Source organism: Stegodyphus dumicola, chromosome X2 (genome assembly GCF_044657685.1).
Source record: "Stegodyphus dumicola isolate Sdum_Otavi_A_Nest chromosome X2, ASM4465768v1".
Classification (NCBI taxonomy): Eukaryota; Metazoa; Arthropoda; class Arachnida; order Araneae; family Eresidae; genus Stegodyphus; species Stegodyphus dumicola.
The window spans coordinates 86,095,047-86,110,551 of NC_140781.1; the positions used below are offsets into that span (position 1 = coordinate 86,095,047).

General features: G+C 34.1%; 1 protein-coding gene across 2 annotated transcripts in view; it reads right to left on the reverse strand.

Moving 5' to 3' along the window:
• Positions 1 to 15,505, reverse strand: part of LOC118200099 (uncharacterized) — a 210,591-nt gene that overhangs the window by 126,946 nt on the left and 68,140 nt on the right. The window contains exon 1 of one of the 2 annotated variants that reach the window (XM_085809574.1): positions 14,044 to 14,125. The exons of the other annotated variant lie outside the window; for it this stretch is intronic. The gene's annotated coding sequence lies outside the window, so the exon portion shown is untranslated. Of the gene's footprint in view, positions 1 to 14,043; positions 14,126 to 15,505 lie in introns of those variants that run through there. 2 annotated transcript variants of the gene reach the window in all.

Consider the following 15,505-nt stretch of genomic DNA (forward strand, 5'->3'; position numbering starts at 1 on the left):
TATTACAAAAGTGACTGGAATGAACCAGTATAATAACCATAAATACCAGAAAGCTCACTAGCATCTTAAAACAGCGGTTAAATTAATCTATTGCTTTGTTAATCGAGAACGACTGCCCTTTTCGTTTTCGATTAACAGAGCAATGGACCCATTAGGTAAAAAGTATCCTAAATAAAAATATATTCAGATCGAATTTCAGTGCAACATTGCTTTTATTAGTGCATATGCAGCACTTGTACATGTAGCATACTGCAGCGGTAGGTATAACACTGCAACAAAATCAACACGGTTTGGGTTTTTCGTATAAACAAATTTTCCGTACGGTTTGAGCATACTTTATAAGGTATTTTCTCCATCCTTTCAGTATGTCTTCGTAGTGTAACGGTAACACACTTGGCTCGCATTCGAGTCCAGCCAAAGGCATTGCACATTTTTCACATTTCCTGTTTCAAAACAATCTAAAAGCGACTCCACGATTATCTTTCTACGTAAAAAGATGCGTTCGTGAAGGATCTTCTAAAAGAAATTGGCTCGTATCAACGTCATGTATTGGGAAAACCACGAAAACTTTCCTGCCGTAATATGAGCTTCGGTGGAATTACCATTGTCCAGCGACTTTTACCTTTCGGCCGCTGGTGGGCTCACATTTGGGACACCAGTGTAATGGAATGCCGCCCTAATGGGTACATTGGTTAGCGATGCTGATTGCCGTACTGTGAGACCGGGCTCGAAATCCGGAGAAGGTATGGGTGCTTAAAGGTATATAGTGTTTGTGTGGCATAGGGGAACTTAAAACACTGGACAGTCGAAAGTGCTCTTGAGTGCTTTGGTGGTAGAGGAAGAGGGTTGCAAGAACGTAGGATCCGATCTTTCCATAAACACTCATATTGTTGAAGTATTCTGACAAAATAAAAATTTAAGATAGGAAACAGGAGGGTCAAATGACTTTTGCTCACTGAGACCTTTCTATAGATATCTAAATTGCTGAGCTTATCTGCCTGCCGGCAAAAGGAATCTCAAATCAAATTGAGAGAAGTGTTTTATAATCACTGCAATTAAGTATGCATGGAAAGTTTCAAGGAATCAGCCCGAAACAGTTAAAATTAATTTCAAGACTTAACCTAGACAAACACACAAATAATGAAACTAAACTATATGAAACGACAAAATAGTAGTAAAAATGTCATCAGATTTATTTCCTATTTTTATTATAATTAGCAATATATTATTTTGGTCTGTTAGTGCTTCCTTCCCTTAAAATTTAGGCCTACAATCAAAATCCAAAGCAGAATTCGAAATCTTAAATTATCCTTCAAGATTCCACAGATACTTACTGGACCAAGACTTTGATCTAAATATGAAAAAGCTCGTTTTCTAAGTGGTGCAAAACGACCATCTGCCAATAGCCACAAATGACATCGATGCTCAACGTTCCTTTCTTAAATTAAAAAAAGGTATTGCAAGACCACAGATATTGTACTGGAGTCTGCTAATCGAATATAGAAAACACGTAGGAGCTATCTGGGTAAGAAGTGTTTCCGTAGGGATCATTTTAAGGGAACTACCTCGTTTCATATTTCACATGGAGAAAACCACAGAAACAAATGGAGCTACCACACAGGCCTCTAATGCAATGTGTACAGCTAACAGGCATTGCATTAAAGGCCTGTATATGAAAAATGTAGTCATATACTTAAGGATGAACTTGATATATGTAATGAAGTTTATAAAACTGCTAGTATTTAACTGGTTCAAAATTATAAGTATCGCTTTAAAAATGCGTGTATAAGTATTATAATGCTTATTTAGTTTTATATTAGTAATAAGTACTATGACTTCGAAAAAGACAGTTTTTTTTCCCAAATACTATTGCAAATCCTCAACCTCGAAAATTTTGTAGCAAATCCTTAGGCCTCAAAATTTTTGCGAATTATCAGGATTTAATCTGTCACCGCCCCACTAATTTTGTTCTTTCCTTCCGCAATAAAATAACAACCTTAATTATACTTCCGCATTTTTGTAATGTGCCGATGTAGTGCTTTCTCTGACCGTAAAGCTCAGACTAAAAGTTATTATAGCACTCACCGGAAATACACTAATGCTTTGGGAGTGCAAGGTTAAGTCTCTGGGCCGACGCAAGCTTCTCTTGTGAATGGAAAGAGACACTGAACAACAACAAACAAATGTAGTTTCCGTTTCCTTCCAGAAAAACATATGAGAATGAAGAACATAATTTGAAACGAGATAAGACTCATAAAATCATGTTTTCTAAATTTTTTTGCTCGCTTGCTACTAAATTTTTATCTTCTTTCAATAATTGATCGAAATAGGATTTTCCAGTTAGAAGTCACCCCCCTTTCCACAATTTGCCCTGCAAGTTTTTTCTGACATGCTAATAATATTTCATGGATTCAAAAAAGTCAGCTTTATATACTGGAGCCCAGCTTTACCACATTTCTTTTAACCAAAATTCCGCTTCACCGAAACGGTGAAAAACCTAAGAGTGAGTCCGTGAACCCGAAGATCAGTCATTTCCAGTTTTTAAAAGAACTTTCCTTAATATGTCTGAGTACTAAAGTTAAAGACATACTTTATAATGCAAACAAGTTACCACAGTATACAAGACACTAAATCAAAAGCAAATGGGCTGTTACAAATTATCATAGCTAACCATTTAATGGGTACATACGTATTTCCCTCGTACTATGTAACAAGAAACTTGAATAATTAAAATTTTAAAGTTTAATCTGACCTACAATTTGACATGCAAATATGTGCCAGTTAAATTTTTTGCCGTAATCATTTTTGACTTACTCTGTATTGTATGCAAAAATAATGGGTTGCGAAATATCGGTATTTATCGGTTACCTTGGCTCACATTTCTTGTGAAATTTAGTTTTTTTGCACCATGGCTTGGCTTTCTGTCAAGAACACGATTCCAATTGACATATTGGCAACTCTCATCTGTTTCTCATCTCAACTTTTTTTTTCGTTTATAAAAGAGGCATACCTGGCATGTTTTCCTCTGTTATTTAAAAATCTCGCTATTTTTTACTCCCATTTTTAACATTTTAGCAGTCAAATATTTAATGCAAAGCGATAACATGTCGTCACGAAGACGAAAGCATCACAGCATCATAGCCAACAATATGTAACAATGACTAAAAGAATATACTTACGCTAATATACTTACGCTAATACAAGGTTGTTTTTACGATTTTGATTGTCACATTAGCGTGTTTCTCTTCTATTCTAGTCTACTTAGTTTAGTTTTAGTTGAATAGAAGTAAGCTACAAGTTTATTTAAGGAAAGTTTAATTTTCGTTAATCGATAATAGGTTACGGGTTTTCTTTTAGATAAATAAAAATAATGTCTTTGTTTAATTTTAGTGCAATAAAAATAAAAACCAAGATTATATGTTTAGAGTTTCTACGCAAATAAAAATTAATTTCTTATTTTATTTCAATTGAAATAAAAATGGATTGTGCGTTTAAGCAAATAAAAAATAAATTTATTGATAAATTTTGGAATAAATTTTTTTAAACATTATGTGATAAGGAAATTAATTTTAAAAATTTTTTTTGCCTATATAATTTTTGGTGAAAAAATATAATTCAGTGTCTTGCTTTGCAATAAATGCGTATTTGGGCAATAACAACAAGCAAAACAAAACAAAAGTATCATCCAGACTGTGAGGATATCCAGATAGGCTGTGTATGAGATGGTTTGAATACCAGGAGCCTAATTAAACTGCACTTTGTTGACTCTATTATTTTGGAGACATCCCTAACTCTAGTGATGCCAGTAGCGAACTGCGAAACCAGCTTCGTCGCTCTCCTGAATCTAATCCTGATAGAAACTACAAAGATTCAGTGGCATTCACCCTTTAATAATTGATTAACCTAATTGATGAATGGCCTTACATTAAGGAAATTATGATATTTTTGGAAGACAAGTTCTTATAACAAAGTTAAAAATTGTGGAATTCTAAAATATCTCAGAGTTAGCAATCATATACCTTAAAAAGAATTTTGATCATGTATGCTTTCGATAATTCCATTTTATTCGTTGCGTTGCACGCTAATTACATAATAGAAAGCAAAATGCGAAATGCTACAGTACGAACGGAATAGAACTAAAATGTTTCCGAATACGATCACCCTTCTCGTGACAGTTCCTTCAATGTCTATTATTAATTAGCCAGGTAAAATTTAAATTTATAGATGAAGGGGGGAGGAATTAAGTTATTAGATGAAAATCTGAGCTTCAAAAATAATTGCAGGTACAAATAGACACGAAAAACAATTAATTAAAAATGATAATTAGGAACTGAGGAAAACAAAGCACGATATCGGGAAAAAAGAGATTCATAAGTTCCTCAGTTACGTTGCAAATATATTTTACAACAGCGTCTGTGCAACAGTTTTTTATGTTTTAATCTCCTGTCGACTTCTTTTGATAGTCTCGAAGTTATGTAACAATAGAATTATGGGCTCTGCCTGAGAAGAATTTGAATGTATGGGGGGAGGAGATTAAAAAAAAAAACTTTCTATTCAGTGTGTGCCAGTGTGTGAATCACATCGAAAGTAAGCCGTAATATCTTCTAAGATTGAGATGTGAGATTAGCAAGTTATTTATATCTATATTTGTATTGTAACGATGAACGTTTCCTACATCTATTGACTGCGTCGTTTCTACCAAGTGTTCAAAGCAAACGAATATGCATTTATAATGGTGTAATATTTTTACCCTCTTAATCTAAGAGAATCTCAGTAAGGTCTAGCCAACAAGTAATAAGCTCTTGTTGCTGGTCGAGGTCTTGAGCATCTTATAGGTAGGTGACAGTTCGACTTGTTCTCATCTACGTTCCAATCTGGAAGAACATCCCGGGAGATTGATCCGAGAGATTCAAACCCCTCTTCCTAACACCAACCGGCCTCTCGAAAGGATATTCATCTCGACAGTATTTTAAGAGCATCCATGTCGTGAAGACACAATACATTTATGAACATCCATGCTTTTCCCGAGATTAGAACTCGGGCCCAGAACTACGGCAGCTGAGTTCCTTATTCTTATGTCAACGGGTAGCATACGCATTTATTCTGTAACGAGTGCCATACGCAATTATTCTGTTACAGATTACGGAGCGATTGTAACTGTTGAATGCTTTCCTGGCTTAGTCGAGACGATTAGTTAAGGATGATCACGTGAGTAGTTTCTGTGAAGGGTCCTTCTAATGACGATTAGAGGCGTACCCATGTTGCCAAGACCGTGAAGCAGAAGTTGGACGCAATTAAACGGAAGACTACGACACTACACTGCAGCTCTCTGATTGAGCAATTTTTAAAATGCGCTGCTCTGCGCAAATAACATGATATAACATGATGTGTGTTGCCGACAGTATACAAGTTCTACCAGAAAAGGCATATCTTTAATTTGCTTCCTTAATAACAAAGCACAGCCCACTAGCGGCGGAGCGGTAAAGTCGCTGAATACTGGTAGATCGGTTCGAGGTTCGAATCTTACGAACGGGCCGGCTGCATGGGTGCTTTTATGGCTTTCCCGCTGGATAACGTATATATAGGAGCCAATTTCTAATAGAAAGTCCCCCACGAAGGAAATCCGCCCCTTAGGCAGATAGCCCTCGAGGCTTTGCCGTAATCACATAAACCAAACTAAACCAATGAGAAAACGCCGAAAGCGATTACTTTTAAATACAGTTAATCTGTCGAATGTATAGTCGTCGAGAAGAAAATTTTTGTATCCTGTAAATTTACAAAGTTACGCTCTAATTACAGTTAATCACACTTAATCTAGACTGAGTAATTTTACTAGATTATCGGACGAATTTTTCTCTCCACTTACTTTAAAATCCAACAACATTAACATATAATAAAAGCATAAAAATAACTAAAAAACTATTTGGCACTACAGCTTGAAATTTACACTAAGAAGCATACCAAAATTAAACTTGTGTTGCCTTGCGCCTGGATAATATAATAGTAGCTCGATATTTTTTGCATATCAAAACGTTAGAGACTGAGAACTTACTCCCTGTGCTAACGTTTATTCTCAAGTATTACAAGCGAAAACTTTTAAGTCGCAAACATTCAACACGCCATCAGAAAGAAATAGAATCGCTACACTTAGGGTCAAAGTTATTAAAACTTTCCTTGAATTTAAATTTAGATTCTGTCTCATTATTTAAACTCAGTTATTTACATTTTCTGGTTGAGTACATGAAATCTCTGGAAAGATTCAACGTCAGAGGTAACCTGCTGAATAAAACAAATCTTATATACTGTGTGTGCAGTTTGTCCGCTTTTTTTCTTTCAACCAAGTTCAGCTCCAGAATTTAGGCAACAAGAAACAGTCCGCACCTCGTATAAATTAAGTATATTAATAACACAAAGCATGCTTTTAGCTTTCACTTTTGACAGCAACTTACTTAGTGCCCTATACAGGAATGAAAGTAACCTGCCTACATGGTCAATGCTTGGAGCCGGCCCTGCTTTCAACAATCATTTATACTAATTTCTTTATTTAAACAGCTACCCAGCAGGCTGTAACGCAGAATTACGACAGTTCTCATAAAGAAAATTTTATTTCTAAACAATCTCGCTGTTGGTATTCACACATTTAAATCCTTTTTATTCACAGAGAGGCACAGCGGGACTATTCTGATTTCAAGAAGGTCATCATTTTCGCTAATAATTTACTAAGAGGAGGGGAATCATATTTGTATGCAAAGGAACCGCTTGCTTAGATTGTGTAATAAAGCAATAACGTTGTCACTAGGGTTCAGTCATTCGGCACTTCATTATAATGTTCCATTTTAAATTATATTTTAAGTTCTTATAATTAGTTTACACAGTAATACACTGAGATATTTGTAGTAACGAAATTAATGTAATTAATGCATGTGACGAAAAGGAAGAGAAACAGGAAGTTCAGTTAAATTTTATTACGTCATTCCCCCCTGAAAATAAGTAAATCTTTATTTTTATATTTAAGCATAATTTCAGTTAATTATATACTTTAGGGTTTAATTTTGATATGATGGACTGTCCACTTAATAGCTTTCTTAATTAGCACTCGAAGCTTCGCATGCCGGCTAAGAATTCAGATTAAGAATGGGAAATTGTTAAAAACTGTTAAAAATCTCACGGAGTCGCAAAAATCACAAACACACACATTGCAATTAATATAGTTAAGGAGCTTTTCATTAACGCTACATTTCATTAATTTACATGATCACAAACGATAATTTTGTTTTTTATGTATGGAAGGTAAGGACTACATAAGAAAAAATTCCAAGTTTATTTTAGAAGTGCGCCTCATGTTTGCTTTTTCATTTGATTACTTCTCCTTTCTCTCCTAAAAGAAGTAATATACTTACAATAAATCTTCCTGAATCCGTTATTTCGACATTAATCATACGAGTCGTATCTAATACTTATAACGCATGCACCTAAATGGATATAACGGTGAAGGTGAAAACGAAATCTTTTACCCAATGGTAATGAAAAATATGAAACCTTCCTAAAACCTTTAATTGACGAATAGAAGTAAAATGAAACCATCACTGCTATATTCTTATTCTAATATCAGTATCATAATAGTTTCACACTTATCTGTGCTTATCTCTTGTATTGCATTACAATTCTGTAAATATGTGAAAAGTAAACTAAAATACTCGTACAATGATTGAATACAAGACGCGTGTCTTGCGCCAGTTCAACTATGTACGGTTCAAGAAGGTTTTACTAAAAATAAAGATGGCAACTGTCATGACTTCATTGTAATCATACAGATGCAATTAAAAATAAAATATAAGTTCTGAAAAATGTTTTTGATGTTAATAAATTACGTGACAACCATTTGTATGCACATTCTCATGAATAAGTGTTGATGAATATAATTGTTTTCAAAAAGCAGATCTTATTCACAGAATTCGCGTTCTAGAAAACACTGGCGGTCTTCCGTATTGTCACACAGTTAATTCGTAACATTACATAAACCTGCGATGGCTTATTTTTTAATTATGATAATTAATTCGAACGTATTCTTTAGCGTGAATCCGAAAACGACCTTCATTATTTACCACCACGTCAGGATGTTTTTGCAAATCGCAAATTTCAAAATTGTTAAAAAGTCGAAAAATTGCAAAAATATGATACATTAAAATAGACATAAAACGCTTTCTTCTCATAATTTATTCTTTTTTGGAGGGGCTTATGATAAGAATTCTAATAGCAAAACAGTTGAGGGGGAGATGGGGTCAATTTAACCCTTCAGGTTTTTAATGAAAATTGATATAAATAAGCCTAATTTGCTATTTTATTGCATTTTTCATTTACTCCATTAATTCGTTTTCAAATTTTAAGAGCTACATTGGGTCTTTCGGGCAAGCTATCATTTTAAAATAGCGTTACGAAACTATAGAATTCATTCTCGATAAAATTAAGTACGATGATCATGTGTGGATTATGTATGGCGGTCTCAAAATAATATCTATGCTCCTAGGACAGCAAGGAAGCTACACAAACCTTCCTTGTTTTTTTTTTTTTTTTTTTTTTTTTTTTTTTTTTTTTGAATGGGATAGCACACACAGAGAAAAACATCATATAAAGAAAGGTTGGCTAAAAAGGCTTCATAAAGAACCTGGAATCAAAAAATGTGCCCCGAGAGGCTCTCATAGATCTGAACAAAGTTTTCTTTCAACCTCTGCAAATCAAGCTAAGCTTGATGAAGTGATCTGTCAAAGATTTACCAAAAGAAGGTCAATGTTTTAAATACATCTGTGACTAATTTCCAGCCTTACCAAACTCCAGGCTATCTTTACTGGTCCTTAGGAAACTTGTCAAAGATGGTAATTTTGATAAACAAATGGACGTTGCGGAAAAAGAAGTCTGGGAGCCTTTAAAGACGTTGTAACCAAGTATCTGGATAATAAGAAAAATACTAACTTTAAATTAATCGTTGAAAACATACTGCAGAATTACAAAAACTTAGGCTGTTCCATGAGCTTAAAGGTTCTCTTCTTAAATTCGTATTTGGATTATTTTTCTGAAAATCTGAGCGCTGTTTGCGAAAAGATGCGCGAGAGATTTCACCAAGACATCAAAGAAATGGAAAGGAGGTATTAAGGCAAAGGGACTACTTTGAATGATTGACTGACTATTTTGAATGTTATACTGAGATGAACTCTATCAAGAAAATAAAAGAATCATCAAAGAAAGAAAGAATATCAAGAAAATAAAAGAATCATCAAAGAAAGAAAGAATATCAAGAAAATAAAAGGAAAATGAAAGAAAATCAAGAAAATAAAAGGAAAAGCGCGAAGCAGCGCATGAGCAGTCCACGGAAACTTCGGCACATAAAAAAAAAAATAAAATTGCGTATTTCACCTGCATTGCCTGAGTATAAGCTAAATAAAGAATAAATTCTAATGGAAAAAAAAAAAACTTTTAAGTCTATTTTCGACTTTTTTTCAACTTTTTTACAAATCTGAAAAGTTGCGATTTCTAAAAAACTCTGACGCGATGGGAGAAAATGAACTTCATATTTAAGAATTTAGCGCTAAAAAATACACAGGAATCAATTAATGAAAGTTCATGACACAACCCAAATTTTACAGGCTTGTGTTATTTGCATAAATAAAAATTAAAGAAATATTTCTAGTTTAATAAAGTTTTTGTTACTATCCAACCATGATTCTGGCCCACCTAGCGGGCAAGCAGTAACGTCGCTGAACACTGGTAGTTCAGTCCGAGATTCGAATCCCGCGAACGGGCTGGCTGCATGGGTGTTTTCGTATACACGTATACACGTTACACGTTCCCATGTGTAACGTGTATACGAGCCAATTTCCCTTAGAAAGTCCTCCATGAAGGGATCCCTCCCTCAAGGAAGATAGCCCTCGAGTGCTTTGCCGTAATCTAATAAACCAAACCAACCATGATTCTAATGTAATAAAACCGCACGATAATATTCATAATGCATTCCTAGAGCTCCTAGAGTTTGAAAACTTATAAGCTGCTTGAGTAAAATTCGTTCAGCATTATAGCTGTAACAAAATTATAAATTATAGAATGTTAGACATCACTAAATCGCTAACGAATACCATAGATTTACATTTACGGACAATAAATAAATAAATAAACAAATAAAATCTGAAATGTTTCAAATTTTAAATTGCGTCCAAAGGGGCGTTTTTTTAACATTTTGTGTGTTACATTTATTTATTAAATATCACGTGCACAATTTTTAAAATTAAATTGCTCGGTTAATTTTTATCGTACCGGAATTACACTCTTTGTGTTTTATTTTTTATTAAGAATATAACTTTTTTAAAAATATAAGTATAGGATCAAAGGTCCCGTGTAAAAGGTAAAGTTTCATATTTTTTTTTTTACAAAACTTATTTATTTAAATCGAAAATATCAAAACGTGAATGTCTTTACAAGCGTTTATGTAACTGGAAGACGGCCAACGGTTGCAAAAATAAAGCCCAGGGAAGAACTTTTGTGGACATTTGCCTTAAAGTGTGTGCCATTACAATACCGTAAATATGCTCCTTGGAACACAAAAGTCGATGATCGACTGATGCATAGTAGTAACAATTGAACTGCGTTAGAAAACCACTTCTGACTTAAAGTGTACCATACAAAAGGGGAAACTGCTATTAAAATCAGTTTATAAACAACGAATTTCAAGGAGCCATACAATAGGGCGATTATAAATAAGGAGAAAATAACAATAAACAAGGGATAAAAACAAAATGCGCATAAATACGGTTGCAGCAAAGCGACAGCGATACATTGCCAAATACGCGAACTTCCAGTTCTATCTCGCCAAATGTGTTTACTCTCCGAGGAATCCTGTCAAGGCCTTTTTATTCCAGCATGCGGTCCAAACGCTGAATAACACAGGCAGAGCAGCACTATTAATTTCCTAGGCACGCATCTAAAATGAATGGATCGTGAAGCCTTCAGATGGCAGCCACAACTGATACGGTTCTTTCTTATTTACGTCCCCTTTTCGTAAGCTGCAACAATATTTTAATTAAATCTAGTGTCGTTATCACTAGAAATAAGATTTCTGTTCATGTCTCTCCGAGCGCAAACATATTTTCCTCGTATGTTTTATTCATCATTTTAACGATGTCATCCATTGCTTCTATTAGAATCCACTTTTTTCCTGAACAGCAGTTAGAAATATAATTCAATAGAAATATTCATTTCTTTAAGAACTTTATGAGGTTTTATGTTAATTAACCCAGTTAACTTATTATTTTGAACCCTACGGTTGTAAACTATAACGGTTGTAAACTCTACGGTTGTAAACTCTATGTTGCTAATTACTTAAAGTATAAACAAGCGCAGTTTCTTGAGTTTAGAGAGAGATTTTAGTACCATAAATTGGCTGTCTGTTAGTCTACTTCGCTTTCTTGTTGACTAATCTAATTTACAAGCTCCGGCTAGCCGCTTTCGCTTCATGAACACTTACGGCCGAGTAGTATTTAATACGTATTTCTGAATTTATATTTCGGATTCAATTTGAGTTTGTACGCTGAATTAACAGCAAGCACTTTTGTTATACTTTGAAGTTTGAATAACTGCCAGGTTTACATGTCAATAAAATAATGCTTATTTTAAACCTTCACTTACAGTTTTGATCCCTTTAGTTAGAGGGTAGACGCGACGAAAAGGCTTCTGACAGTCTTCACGGTTCATTTCAGGTGATTTGGAACTTTACATTATTGAAGAGGAGTATATTTTTTTTTCTTCTTTTACATGAAAAAATATTTAAAATTTGCTAATTAAATCAGTTAGAAAGCTGTCAATTATGTTATTTGCTACTGTATTAAAGCGTCTTCTTTTATGAAAATTATCACATGTTTATTTGCATGAAAATGCTTTTAAGATCATGCCAGCGTAAGTTAATATATGCTTCTGATCACTGAATATCGGAACCATTTTTGAAATATATATACTTTTAGTGAGTACATTCGTTACAAACAATATTTTTATTATAATCATCATTTTAATTTCATAATTTTTATGTATCTTGATGATACAGGACTTTACACTCCGGAAAAGGGTAGGCAAATGATAATTTCTCTAGTAATATAAGGAGAAGCAAAAATCGCTATACACAAGGTAATATTGCAGATTCCTTTCCTTTTTTTCAGCGTGTCAGCATTTCAGATGAGTTTTCAGTAACATTTCAGTGACATACATCTATGTCTTGCTTGGAATCAGAACCAAGACCATTATTTATTAACCATCTCAGTAGTCAGGGCGAATCTCTTGTACGAAATCTTGTGAAAGGCGGCGCAACTATGCTCTCTCAGGCAAGAAAATTTTAACTTTGGGGTAAAAAGAATCATTATTAGTGTACGTATGGTTAATTTGTACAACCTTATATAATTCCTCCGCCCATCATTTCATTATGAATTGTACGTAGATCATGCTCTTTTCACACAACCATTTCTTCAAGTAAAGTAATATACAAATACGTTAGGAGTTTCAGCCACCAGCGGCCGAGCGGCAAAGTCGCTGAACACTGGTAGTTCGGTCGAGGTTCGAATCCCGCGAAAGGGCTGGTTGCATGGGCGTTTCCGTGGTTTTCCCCATGTGTAACGTGTATACGAGCCAGTTTTCCTTAGAAAGTCCTCCACGAAGGCATTCCTCCCCTTAGGCAGATAGCCCTCGAAACTTTGTCATAATCATACAAACACGCTAGGAGTTTCAGTTCATCTTAGAAATGTTTAGTTGAATACAATAAAGTAGGAATACTCTATTTGCCTAAGGAATGAGATACCACCGTGGAGGTCTTTTAAGGAAAACTGTCCCATATTCACATTATGCATAGGTAAAACCACGAAAATATATATGCAGACAGACTGTCTGCAAGCATTCAAACCTGGGTCGAACTACGTGTTCAGCTGTCTTATTCACTTGGCAACTGGTAAATCTATTCATCTTAGAGAAGATATATTAAATATAACATATTGAAAATTTCTTCTGTTCCTTACCAAAGAATTACGAATCGCTTCTGTCAAATAACTTAGACTCTCATAACAGAAGTCATTTATCATTTAAAATGTATTTCCCCATTTTCATATAAATTATTGTCTACAGGCCACTGTATTTAATCATTTCTCAAACTCTGAGCTGGTATACGTATTTCACGTCTATAACATGTTAACAAATATAATATGTTGTAGAGTGACTAGGTTATTTTGAAGCAGGAAACGCGAAAAATGTGCAGTGCCCTCGCCGGGCTCGAAGCTTGGACCTCTCGAATACGCGTTGAGTTTACTTCCAATTACATCACGAAGGCATGCGGAAAGGAAGAAAAAATACCTTTCAGTGTAATAAATAATAATACTTTACTGTGTGTAAAATACGTAAAAACAGAGTTTTCAAGATGGCTGACGATTGTAAAAATCGTGTCAACAATTGCGCTAACGTATATCGCCAAAACTCTGTGCAACCATCTACCAAAGTAGTACCTGAAATAAAGTAGCATGTGGTTATACACACTGCAGGGCATAAAAAGTCACATTATGCACAAACAACCAATAATTCGGCAATTAGATAAATATCTATTCGAATGAATGAATCCAAAGATTATTTTCTAACGTGTTTAATAGTTAATAATATATAAAATACTGGTGAATACAAACAGCTGAATAAACGTAGTTTTATTTGTATTCATAACCTAAAGTTATCGTCAACATTAAAGGCTGATCCCCCTCCCCTGAAACAATGAAATTCTACCTGGTTGAGAACCCCTGTCCTATAATCAAATTTAGAGTGCATGAAATAGTTACTTAAAGTCAGCACAATCATGGGTACGTTAAGTATCTAGAATACCACTAAATTATTTAAATTATTTTAACAAGACACATTTGAAATTATTTTAAAGCTTATAAAGTGTTTAAGACACTGAAGATATAAATTGTATATATAACAATATATGCAGAAACAAAATAAGTTGTGCTTTATTATGGTTCGGTGGTATAAACTTACAATCAGTTATGAACTGTCTGCAGCATACATATTCGAATGAAAGTTAAACTGATACTCGATGTCTCTGCATGACTCAAGAGTTCTGCAATAAAAAGACAATTAATACAAATAAAAAAAACTACGAAATCATGGCATTTTATAATTCTCTTATTTCTTAAATTTAACCACATAAACCTAAAATAAATTTTTATACTTATACTATTCAGAATGTAGTGCAGAAAGCTATAATCTTCTTTATGACAGCCTAACAGTTTCAATACCCAAATGCAAGTAAAGCAATTTTGCGTAAAGGTGTCTCAAGTTCATTTCGTCTTGTGCTTAATAAGTTAATCAGAAAACAACTTTTATTTGCATAATGAGTAAAGGCTTTGTATTGCATTTAACAACTAAAGACTTATATAATAAATAAAGACTCTAATTTGTTGCATATGAAAGCTTATATGACAGAGAAATATGCTAATGTAAAATAAAAAGTTAACCCCCTGCCCCCAAGAAAGGAGCAACAACTTGAATTGGCATGCATTTTAAACAAAACTCTACCGATTTGAGGGAGGGGAGAATAACATAAATCCTTATAAAGACTTACAAACTAAACAAATTAGAGTCTGTAAGACTCTAATTTATTGTATACGAAAGCTTATATGACAGAGTAACATAGAAGTGTAAAATAAAATGTTAACCCTCCCCAAGAAAAAGCAACAACTTAAACTGGCATGCATTTTAAACAGAACTTTACTCATTTGGGGGAGGGAAGATAACCTAAATCCCATTTCTTCAGAAGCACAAATATTTGCTAGGTTGGCTGATTTTTTTTTTTTTTTTTTTTTTTTTGCAAGAGCAAAAGTCTTTTGCTTCAGAAGAAAGTGACCCATGTCATTCGTACCCCAATAACATAGAGTTTTATTTAAAATCTAGTTGAATCTAAGTTTTTCTTGGCCTAATTTTTAGTTTATTGCGACAGATTTTCGCTTAGTATTATATAAAAATTATTACGCTACAATTATATAAACATCACAGCAAGCTAATCATGAACTTGTGTCTTTGAGCCTTAAAACGATACATTTTCATGATTTTCCATTAAGCGAAGTTGTAATCTCTCACAGCAGAGCTATTAATTTTGATTAATTTTCACTGCGGCAAAGCATTCGGAGTCTCTCTGCCTAAGCGATAGCATGACGATAATAGAATTTCAGGGAAACTGGTTTGGTGTGCAGCAAAGTCACCATACCCGCATCTTTCCTACTTGCCACCAGACGAATTGTGCATACTTAGCGCAGAAAGCATTTCTTCTCCTTAGCGGAGAAAGCGGATTTCTTCCTTAGCGGATTTCTTCATACTTAGCGGAGAAAGCATCTCCAATAATATAACTTTCTCAAATAAAGCTTTTAGCGTTAACAAGGTAAACAGCACGTTTCTGTTCTCTTCAGTATGCTACTCAAAATTACTGGCAATCTCCCTATAT